Raw genomic sequence first — 12835 nt, 5'->3', positions numbered from 1 at the left:
AAATCGTGTAGAATTTTTCATAATTTTTAAACAAATTTTATTGTAACAATAGTTTACCTAACACTTTGTTTTAGCTTCGAAAAAAAAAAATATTCAAATGCACAGTTGGCATGTCAATGTATTCCCAGATACATTTCAATTCAAAAATCGGAGGAAAATTTGGAAAAAACGGCATAAATTTAAAGGCGATGCTTTTTTTCCCCTCATTTATGTTGTTCTTCTCCAAATTCCCTCCGATTTCTAAATTGAATTGTCGTAGTGAGCATTGCACTTGTGGGAAAGCTTGTTGTCCTCAAGGGTGACAGGGCAACAATTTTCTAATTAGTTGTTTAGAACACAGTATCCGTATAAAAAGTTATTAAATTATTATTATTTTAATAACTGTACAGCCTCTTTCCACATGAATGACTTACCTGAGTGGTATACTCGTTATTTGGGTATTTTTTCTAACTCGTACTCCTCTAAGTATTCCTCTAGGATCAACGTTTCGGCAGTAAAATGCGGCAAGGGGGAATTAAGTAACCACCGTGTATATAATCGTGAACAAAATGATTTCAAACTAAAAATTTATTCAGCTTAATCTGTAAAGAAATACCAAGTATAAAATGAAAATATAAGTAAAATATATTCTAAATAGTTATTATAATGAGACACGCGGATATATCGAGTTATAGTTTATTAGTGTACAACTATATATAAGACCGCAATTTGAATCGGAATATCTCGAATGAGATGCAATGTATGTATCAGAAGATCTTTTTCACGTAAAATTAATGAATGGAGATTCTTTCCTGGCATGCGTCGTCAAGATAAAAATTTTCAAGTAAAATTTTGAAAATTCGAGCCTCGAGGAGTTTTGGAATCTTATTAATGGATAGGCAGTTTGTTTGCTGTTGGATATTAACAAATGGGAAGGAATACACTTCTATCTATCGCATGTAGATTAGTGCTTTTTAATGTAAATGGTAATTTCCTGAATCAATATATTTATTTTCGTGCTTTTCAATAAGAACAGAGATTCATGACAAATATTTCTGAGATAAAATTGCAAATTTCGCAGTTATTAAGAAATAAAAGTTGTAGAGAGTTTACAGAAAAATTGGTTTGATTTAACACGGAAGTATGAATCAAATATGCATTTATTTTCATATTCATATTCGTGTGTATTTTGCATCAACGTATAATATAAGATGTCGATAAATAATTCATAATAAATTGCTGGGAAAATTTATGAAAATTGGGACTGGAAACATTCGTAAAGCTGCAAATATCCTAAATCAGTGTTCTTCAATCTTTTTGCTACTGCGGTCAGGTGAAGAAAATAGTTTCCGGGTACTGGCGGAAATCAGAGATATAATTTGCGGACTGGCAAGAGAAAAATAATGCTAATTTGCGAATCGGTAAAAAGTGAATAGGAAAAATAATTTGAAAACTGAAAAATAAAAAAAAATAAAAAGTGTGAAATAATTTACAAACCGACAGAAATAAATGGAGGAGAAGAACTTGAATTGGGGGCGGCAAAAAAGTAAATATATATGAAAAATAATTCGCGACCAGCAGAATAGTACTGTAAATAAGATAAATAATTATTGAGGACCGGTGAAAGTAATTGGATAACTTCGCGTACCGGTGAGAGAAGTTATTTGCAGTCCCTTCTTTCTTTAATTCTATCAAACGAACACTTCCCACGCTCTATCTGCTTTAGACAATTTTAGCCATTGCCCTTGTCAAATGCGGAGCCGTGCTAGGAAAAAAAAATCTTTATTGAACGCAATTGAATGTATATATACGTAGAATTTACATGTGTATACAAAAGATTACAGCTCAAAAAATGAAAAACAAAATTCAAAAACAATGAAGAAATGCAAAATTTACGGACCGGAAAATTAAACAGGAAGAAAAATAGGATAAATATTTTGGGAAGCCACAAAAATAAATGAGAGAAATAATTTAGTGACCGTCAATGAATGAATAAATAACAGATTTTAGGGACCTGCATAAGATATCGTAAATAAGAGGAACAATTAGCCAGACCAACGAGAAAAATAAATGAATAGGCAAAATAATACATGCCAAAAACTCCATTGATTAAAACTGAAAAAAAAAAAAATACCGTACCATACTTTACTACATACTATTGAAACTATTGGGTACGTCTTACACAATTCAATACACAGTGCATACAAATACACTAAAATACGTTCGAATTCTTTTTTCTTGTTCAATTCAATTTTATTTACGTAACGCTTTTAAAATAATCCATATGCTTAGATTGATGCATATTTTTTGCTCTTTGAGAGCCTCCACAATTTCATCTATATTAGCTAGAGCTGCGAATATTTTGAGCACAATCTTCTCAGTTTGCTTCAGAAAATGGTGTAGCGTTTTTACAACATGCGGGTTCAGAATTTTTCACTTACATTTTTCTAATTCCTCTGGAGCGTCTTCTGCTGTATTTTCGTCACCGGAGTCGGCCGCACATTCAGCAATGATTTCGGTATCAGTCAAGATGCTGAGGGTTTGTAGTGAACTGTTCATTTCCCCAAAATCAAAAAAATGAAATTTCTAGCCTCAAATGTTTTTAATAATGTCCTAATGTTATGCAATTTCATCTTCAGCGCTGTTCTGAGAATCTTTAAAATTTAAGTGAACTGATCAAGATCTGATCATTTATTACTGCTATGAGTGATTCGAAAACCGCAGCATTTTTGAAGCTATTTTTAATTGCCTGTAGGCTGACTTTTTGCCGTGCTGAACAAGAAATAAACATGGCCTCCCCCGTCAATCATAATATCCGCTTATGATTGAAAGGATCCATCAACACAATGGGCTGCAATAGGAATAATCCTATCTTATCAGTTTCTTTCACCTTCGGAGGAGAATCAGATTTTCAGGAAAGCTAAGGAATTTCCGTGTTATCTTTATGCTATCATTGTGGGGCTTGGCCTTCGAGATAGAGTGGTTTCTGGAGATTAGTTCGAGACACAAGTGAAAATGCATTGATTTAGTGCAGTAAATGCAAGAATTTTTTCACTTTTCGAGAAATAGAGCTTTCGAGAAAGAGAGGTTTGACTGTATTTACATTAACTGTATAAAATGATGTAGTGGCTGTATGGATTGGGCATAATGTTTTGACGACCGGTAAGAAATGCCAACGGACCATCGGTTGAAGAAAACTACCTATAAAACACACGTTTATAAGACAATAATATACATAATAGACGTATAGCTTATATTTTATGCTGATCCGTATGTAATGCTGCTTGCTAATCATTGGCTTCCTGTTAGTAAGGCTATGTTAGTTTTTCTCATATCCCGTTCTTTCCCACACGAATAAACTCTGCGGTCTTCAATTAAATGAATTATCCCCTCATCTCTCTCTCTCTCTCTCTGCGGTCGCTACCATCGAAAGAAAACGATCAATTTCCTACTGATGATCATGGATGTGGATAATCATCAAACCGGTCTTAGGATTGATAAATGCCACATTACACACCCACTCGAGCCTTCCAATCGGCGACTGTTTCGAAATTCAAATTTCCTGGACGCATTAAACCACGATGAGGAGCTTGAGGAGCACCTTATAGATGATTTAGCGGCTATAGATCAACGCATGCACTCAATCAATCTCGAATGACATTCGGAGGGCGGCAGGATTGTTTCGAAGTAACCGGAGTCCAGTGGATTTCCGGCTTTCGATATGCTGAGGGAATCAAGTGCACACACGCAAGAGTCGTCTACTTTATCCCGTTTGATACCCGTAACTGCAAAGCCCTTAATCGAGTTCCGTGGAAACTGTACCTTTGGGGATTTCAGGCAACGACAATGAATCAGCATTATGAGATTAGTGCTTTAGATACAAAGGCGCGGCATTTGGTAGAATAAACAAAACTTTGGTCTGACTACAACTACACAAATTGCTCAGATCTCTCACAGAAATTAATTGAATATCCGAAACTCTGGATGTGTTTGTTGGAATTTCGATATGAGAAACTGAATAAACGTGTATCGTATTTCTTCATATTACATTTTCTCTATTATCGTGTTATGATTATATCTCTTGTGGTGGAATTGGGATGTTGAACAAAAGAGTACTGAAATCCTATTGTGTCGGGTTTTTGATGCAAGTTTTGCGCCATGAAAGTGATTGTAGATTGCCGCTGTGCGGTCATGTAGGCATCACGTGTAGGACTCTCGCGTGAGGAGCCAGGTTCGAACCCCGTACACGGCATAGAGGTGGTTGTCTAAAGTTGATTTCCCGTGGCTTTACAACTCCGACGTTCAAATGCGCGAGCCGGTCTCCCATTTGAAAAAGTCTCTCCGCAGAGAGCAGGCGGAGCTACAACAATATAATTACACATCAAATTCAAGCATCAATCATGACTCCTCAATTCAAAGTATGGAAAACAGATGGCAGCACAAACAAGGACATGAAACGAGCGCAACTCCGCAAACATAAATACATTAGGGTCATACATATACACACAACACGAACTGACATGCACCGATTCATTAGAAATTCCTCTGAGGAATGTGTACGAAGTGCATTGCACGAAAATAGTAGTACTACTTTACACTGCTTATTAGTTTGGTAGTTTTCTCCTCAAGAAACTAATCAAAAATTTGCCAAACCCAACTGGCTTACTCAAAATCTATCACCACTGACTGTCATAAGGTGAAGATATCAAATCACAGAAATAAAAATTCATTTAAGATTAGACACAATAAGAAGAGGATTAAAAAAATTTCCAGCACAGGCATTATAGTGTCAAATCAAGGAATGAATAAAATTACCTATTGACACTGAAAGCCTGGGTAGTCTTGTATGGTTTAGTTCAGTTTTCTGCAATATTTTTCTCTCTATATAGACTGCTAAAGTTTCGTGAAAATTTTCGCTAACCGGCATAATAATCGATAATAATTTACGATAAATCTTTGTAAAGATTTATCGTAAATAAGTTGGTCGAAGCAAAGTTTGACTGATTGTGGAATTTCACCAAATTGTCTATGTTTTTTCATGCCAAAATCACGATTCCAACGAGGCCCGTCATTTGAGGGGGTCGTTGGGGGCCCGGCTGTAGAAAATACACTAGAAATGGTATATATATATATATATAATAATAATAATTATTATTACGTTGAGTATATGTTATCTGACCCCCCCCCCCCCCAGGGAAAAGTTGAAATTATGGCTCTGATTCCAACCCGCTTTCATTCAAACCATCCGAAAGGCATTCGATTTAAACAAAAAAAATCAACGTTATATTAGAAAACTAGAAAGGAGTTCACACATTATCCAAAACTCGAATTAACCACGTTCAAATTAACCAAGTTCCACTGTATTATTCACCTGACATATCTGCAGGTGTAACGCAATTGAATTGAATTATGCATTTCTATAAAAATGTTATATAACTGTTCCCTCGATTATTCAACACTATGAATTGAAAATTCCATTCATCTCGTACATTTTTCTGAATTTCATCACCTACGTCTATAAATTTTAATTTCGAATTTATTTCTTTCAGTTGAAACGAAAACAAAAAAAAATCCAGAAAACCTTCCAAAATTACATACCCGCCATGAATAAAATCGTTCCCAGCCTCCACGAAAAACATTTTAATAGGTAGAAAAATGACAACATTATCTTGTCCTAACTTTTTTTTTGTCAAAACCTCTAAGAATTTAATTTTTTTTTTTTTTTTTCATTTTCGTTCATCGGAGAAATTCTTGACATCCTATACAAAATTAATTATATCCTCGTTGAGCTTCAACATCTGCTGCGACCAGGTGTCGCGGCTTCATTATCACATGTTTGTGCTCTGTTTCCTTTTTTTTTTATATCACCATCATCATTATTATTATTATTTAATCTCGTGTGTTAAAAACCCAACATTACACCAGAAAAGACAATCCCAACTTTTACGCTGATGTGGGCATCTTAATTTTAGCCGCTAAGCCGACGAGAGCAGCTCGGGAAAGAATTCTGTTTTGAGTAAAAGAATTATGAATCTTTGGTTTTCAGGAAGAAGATTAATTTGTTCTTTTTTATTTTCCTTTTTTCTCCCAACATCCCTTACTTTTCCATTTCCCATTACTTATTCACATAACATTTTTTTTTTTTTTGTCTCTCTTTACTTTAATTTTTGTCTTTCCTGCAGATGGCGTATGAAGGGAAGAAAACTCTCCATCTGATGACTTGCATAATCTTCCTTTCGGTTGATTAGATTTTTATGGCATTAAGCTCTCATACTACGAAGTTGTACTTCTTGTTTCGGTACTAATTTTGTTCCAGTATTTCGTACTTGAAATTATTTCATTTCTGGTTCTTAAATCTTGCATAATTACAACTGGGGGAACAAAAAAAATGTTTTTACTGTGTAATTGGTGACTCAAATACTTGATCAAGTAAGGTAGAGTGAACGCTTCCGTATTAGAGTTGTAACAAATAAGAACAACATTCCACCTTTTCTTTTAAGAAACAGTTCCCGAATAAAATAGATGTTTAACCATCTATGGTCAGGTATATATCTGAGTATACAGGGTGTCCCTTAAATTCGTGAATAGTTTGAAATTCATAAAAACGGAAGGAAATGGTATATTCGAATGCGGTTTGCGGAAAGTTATTTTTCAAGAAGGGGGATTTTTTTGTTTTGGTACGAAAAAAATGGTTCAAATTTTCGTCGATAGAAAGCGCTGCACAAAAGCAAATTACTGGAAATATGTGTCTCAGAGTTCTATAATATGACGATTGATAGCTGATTTCCAAGTTTTCTTCTTACTGGCACTTACGTGATGTTTTCGTTGTGATGTTGAAATATGTGGATAAATTTCACTATTGGTGAAGCGGCAATAGAAGGCGCCACGGTGCCCTCTCTAAAAACTGATTGCGCGCCAAAACTAATTCCCTTACGTAAGAATAACTTTTTTGTTGCAAACCGTATTAAAATACACCAATTTCTTCAATTTTTAAGAATTTCTAAATTGTTTACATATTTGTGGGATGCCCAAATACATGGTTATACCTATGGTAAAAATTTATTTTCTCAATTTGCTTGGCTTCAATATTTGCAAACTGGGCAAATGTGCAAGTGGGCCTGCGTTCGAGTCACAGCGGAAACCAGATGACTTTACAAGTTCACCTGGCAATAATGCCCGGAAAATATCTGTTTCCTTGATATATTAGGCTGATAAAAAAGCTGTCTATGTACTTCTTAATTCAGTAAATTGTGGTTGAATCTCGTATATATGGTGTATTTTACGAAAATTTGGAGAAAATAAGAAATATTCTCAAGTTTATTTTGAGTATAATTATAAGATAGAGAAGCGGTGAATTCTAATGCGATGTTTTTGCTTCCGTAAACGTATGTATTATTAAAAGAAATACAAAAAATTTGCACAATTTTAAAGGCTTCCAAAAAAATAAAAAACAAAAAAAATAACTATGTATTTTCCGAAAAAAAATTGTCTCGTAACATTTGGAGAAAAAAATCATTCAAATATCGATAATTAAGATTCATGGTATTTGCCACTTTTTCATAACCATTCCCGTTTCCCTATTGAGACATAGTTATTTTTTTTTTTGCTCGTCAAAATGTGACAAAAAAAGAAGAAAAAATTTGATCGTATTCAATTCAATGAGTTTTCTTTGAAATACGGAGTGAGAACTTTTCTTTCGGTGCAATAGAATCACTGATGAAATTATTAGATGAATTTGGATCGGAGGCAGCTCAAAAAAAAAAAACTTCAATTTTTATATATTTTTCCAATTAGTGTTATTTTGTTGAAATGATACTATCGCAGCCAAACCTTCCACTTTTCGTTGTTTATTTCCTATGTCTTATCTCAAATTTAAAGTTATAAATCATAACTCCGGATTCAAACTTCAAAATTATAAATAGGAATCATTTAGAATATTTTTTGGGGCATTCTTTTTTGTGCTCTTTATATGGAGTAATATGAATTACAAACCTTGAATAATCTGTTTTTATACTAACAAAAAATGAAAATCTCAGCTTCAGGTTTTTAGCATCTGTCCAGGATAGCACAAGTAAAACTGGAAATTTTCTCAATATTAGAGACATTAAAAAATATCCTATTCTCTTCATGTGTATAATGCTTTTTTAAATTTTTTTTGCATCTCAATTAGTTTCTACAGATTTAAAAATGAATTTTTACACAAATAAAAATAAATCATAAAACTTTTCTCCTTTATTTTGCTTTCCAAGTTGTTTCTTTTTTTATCAGTCTATTCAACAATTAGAACGTACGAATTATTCACGTTATGGGTTTTGTATTTTAAAATGATATGCATTGCTTTATACCTTATACCTCATGCATAATTCATGCTAATTAATCAAATTAACAATTTCGCATTCATGCATACATAACATTCCGAAAAAAAAATCACCTTCCTTAATAGGCTTCCATAGAATTCTAAATTCTTACTCTGAAGAAAAAATCTAACATTATAAATACGAATCATTTTGTAGTTTTATTGCTTTCTGATATCCCTCTTGATGCTTTTTATATACAATAATTTGCGTGTCAAAAACTTGAGTATTATGTTTTCATACAAACTACGTGAAATAACAGTAATCATCTTGGCTCCAGGGGTTAACAACCCCAGGTCCACAAGCAAAACAGAAAATTTCCTCAACATTACAACATTAAAAAAATGTCAATCCTCTTATCTTATATGTATAGTGAATTTTTTTTTTAATTTGTCTGCCACAATTCAATTTGTATAAATTTTCGAATAGATTGTAACACATAAAAAGTCAAAAATTAGAATAAAATATTTTTTCGGTATTGAAATAATATGCATTGTGTATTTGTTTTTTATACACATTTCATGCTAACTAATCAAATTCAAACAGGGCGCCATTCCTACTTGAAATAACATTCCGAAAAAGGAAAAACATTCCCGTACACACACAAAAGAATACCATGTAAAATATTACTAGACGAATAATAGAAATTTATCCTTGAATAAATACAGAGATGAGTTTTGAACCTATCCATGCTTCTGTACGCTCGCCTCACAATGTCAAAATGGTTTAAGAGACATCGAAATCAGATCCCTCTACTTTGTCTGACAGTTTGTCAGATCTATTCGTTAAAAAGTTTTTCCTGCCCCTTAAATAAATAAATGTGTATGTCTATACGTATATTTTTCGATTTTCAAACCTTCACTATATGTCATGAGAATAAATATATGATATTCTCATTGCTTTGCTGCCGGAGCTCTGAGGAACCTGACACGAGGAATCTCGCACAGGATACAGAGCAGTTGACACTATGACAAGGAAATCTCTATATCCTCTTTTGCACAAATCCAGACGGGAATGGTATTTCAATGAACATTATTTGTACAGATGTCGGACGAGAGAACACGTGGTGTCCGTGGGTTGGAACTGCAGATTCGCCATCGCAAAGGACTGTTTGCATTAGCGATTATATACCCCTCTTCATTTAAAAGCTGCCTTTTCGACAACGAACAATGCGTTTTGCTAGAGTTTGCGTCGAACTTTAATCAGTTTCCAGAACAAGAGCATACCCGAATTAATCTTTGCAGTGCTCATTCATACTGTCGTATGCTGGGTGTGTGTGTAGACCAGTGTAAAACAAAACTAGAACAAGTTATGCCCAATGAGCCGTACTTTTTTTTTAAATTGTTATTTGCGTGCAATTTTCCGTACGTGCCCGTCGGCAATACAGGAAGCAGCTGCTTCAAAATTCCCACCCTTTTTTCTATGGGTATAATACTATTTTTTAATACAAGAAAAGTAGTTCCTGAAATTGTTTTATATTATTCCGTTTTATTGGGAATCTGCACGCAATGGATTACCATTATATTTGGGCACGTTCAGGGTCAGTTTTCTGGTATAATTTAGTTGGGGTACTACTTGCACAGGCATGGAACATTTCTCATCCAGAATATTAGTGTTATTATTTTTCACTTTTCCTCTTTTCTCTCGTTAGCAATTCTCCCCATATTTTACTTGACATAATAGAAAAAGTTGGCACTGCGAGACTTGTAAGCTAGGTTATCGCAACCATTCATTACTCACCAATAATTTGCAGAATACGTACGCTTATCAATATTTGATATTACTTGTCTGGGGCGATTTTCACTGAGGCTGTCGTGGACCACTGGCTGTTGTTGGTATAATCAAACGGGGAACATTAAATCCATGGGCATTCTGTACAATTATTCTATCCTACTGTTGCACTACTAGTACTGCTTAACCGTACATACACCTCGTACAAATTCTTCTGTGGAATTTCTAACGTATCAGTACATGTCAGGATATGCTTTCTGATTGTATGTCTGGCAGTATTTATGTTGTCAGAGTTATGCATGGCCCGTGTTAGGCTAGTGCTGCCACCCAACTTCGATATTTTGAAATAAAGATGATAAATGCTTGAATTATTTACGTTATGTAAGCATCGTGTTGTAAGTTTGCTTGCTCTCGGTGAAGAATTGTGGTAATACTGCAGAACTAAAGACTGCGTTTATCAGGATGACAATTCACTGTGCTACAAAAACATAACTGTTATATAGTGTTGTAAAAAGATTATTGTGACCTGCTCAGAGTCCTATCTGATCCGAGTCGAGTATTTGTGGGACGATGACTAATATAGGTAGATATCCGGACAGTACATATTATATATATACAAGTTCTGAATTAATAAGTACAAGTTCGTAAGTTTGGCACTCATGAGTACCGAAGAATGTTGGATGCATGCTCACATTTTTGTGCTCGCGCATCTAAGTTACCGTCGCCGCAGTGGTGGTGAGCTGAAGTTGATTTTCTGCGGTTCCCAACTTCGAGGCACGAATGCGCGCCGATCTCCCCATTGAAAGTCTCGCCGCAGAGAGCAACAGGTCTACAACGGTATAATTATTCATTTATTATACTTCACTCACTGTGAAGAGTTTAGAAAAAACTGATACTTTAAAAAAAACTGATTGCAGATGGCAGCACAACAGATAACAAGCATTACACAGAACCAAACTTCGCCGAAGGTTCACTATATATACACACACACACATTTCAACATGTACCAATTCGATAGAAGTTCCGCAAAGGAATATGGGCGAGGTGCATGTCTGGTTTAATACAGTAATAGCCATCGAAGTTGAAGTTACATGCTAGAAGCTGTTGTGCATTGCCAGTCATAGAAACTCTGACACAATAAATTCTTTCCGACTATACATGATACACGCTCATAACACTTTCCGACGCGCACGAATTCACTAGAAATTTCCATAGTAATGTTCACGAAATCATATATTGTGCAGTAATAGTCAAGACAACCTCATTCAAGTCATATCCATTGAGTTCACATAATCCTAATCTGATTTCAACTGAGTGTCAGCGTTGCTATATCAGTTTCCTTCTGATACTAATCATTAACGGTGTTTAGGATTTAAAAACAGTGATTTCCCAAAGGAAGCGCAGCTGCACCCCAAATTTTCCGTGAGATCAGTCCAGGGTACCACCAGATATTCTGCCGATAAAATTTTATTAAACGCAGTAAGTGATTTTCTACTAGTGTGTCACGAATATTTAGTGTTCCAACGAAACGCCTCAAGGGTGATCGTCTTAAGGGTGCCGAAAAATCTGTAAATTTCGTAAGTAATAAGCTTAGAAATCTTTGCTCTGAAAAGTTTCCTTAATTAAATTTCCTAAAAAAAGTAATTTTTTTTAGTAAGATGCAAAAATATTATGAAAACAACATTAAACGATATTTCATACTATCGTTATCGTTGTTACAAAAATTAATCAATTTTGTTTCATTTTGAGTATTCTGAATATTCTAATAGCGACGCCAATCATTTTTTTTTCGTTATTCGGTATTTCCAGTCACATACTCAATTTCATTTCCACTATTTACAGTGTGTACTTAAATAATATAGATGAATGCTTGACATACATATCGTCCCTCTCGTGCTAGAAGCATGCATGTGCAAATTTTATTTTTTTTTATCATCTGGTTGTATACCTTATTTTCCTATGTATGTTCTGCTTGTAACGCGAATGTGTATCCCCATTGAAAGACATGTTACAAAAACTTTTTAGGAGAATAACTTCCAAATAACACGGAGAGTGAACATTCAAAATGTAATTTTTTTGTCACCCGAAGACATTAAATATTCATGTTTCCATCATGAGCGGGACGATATACCACATCAAGAAAAAATTCAGTGATATCGAAGCGAACTTAATATCAAACCAAAGACATTCAGTATCATAATGTGATATGATCAAAAGAAAAGTGAAAACAGAGAAATTTTTAGTAAAAAAACGAGGCGTTATACAATTAATGTAGATCTATTATAAAAACTAATCGACAGCTCTTAATTATATTTTCTGTCTTATTCATCTCATTTAATGTTGGTACAAATCTTATAAATGAGCAGTACTTAGATTTTAAATAAATGGGAAAAAAACGTGTAGTTTAGATTTATTTAAAAAAAAAATTTAATTTGTCTTTTTTCCGCTGAAAAAATAAACCGGAAGATAATTTCGTGAAGAAAATGTGGTTTTTCATCACTGTTTTCATGTAAAGCATCTAATACTTAATAACAAACGGGCCTCATTAAGTTTCCTGACGCCTCTGCCATGTTTTTTTCTTACCCATTTACATCTCACACGACGTTACCGTGAAAGAAAATCCAGAATAAAGTTTAACACCTGGAATTAACAACAGAAAATGAATTTGTTCCACTTTTCTTTTTCTTAATTTCAAGCTTATCTTCAGTGTTCTTCTTATTTTTTCAATTTTCTTTTACATCTGTTTCGTGACACAACTCTTTAAGATAATT

The sequence above is a fragment of the Pholcus phalangioides genome, unplaced genomic scaffold (genome assembly GCF_987345545.1).
Source record: "Pholcus phalangioides strain wild (caught in Gottingen) unplaced genomic scaffold, Ppha-v1.0 ptg000013l_1, whole genome shotgun sequence".
NCBI lineage: Eukaryota > Metazoa > Arthropoda > Arachnida > Araneae > Pholcidae > Pholcus > Pholcus phalangioides.
Note: the sequence above shows the minus strand (reverse complement) of the source record.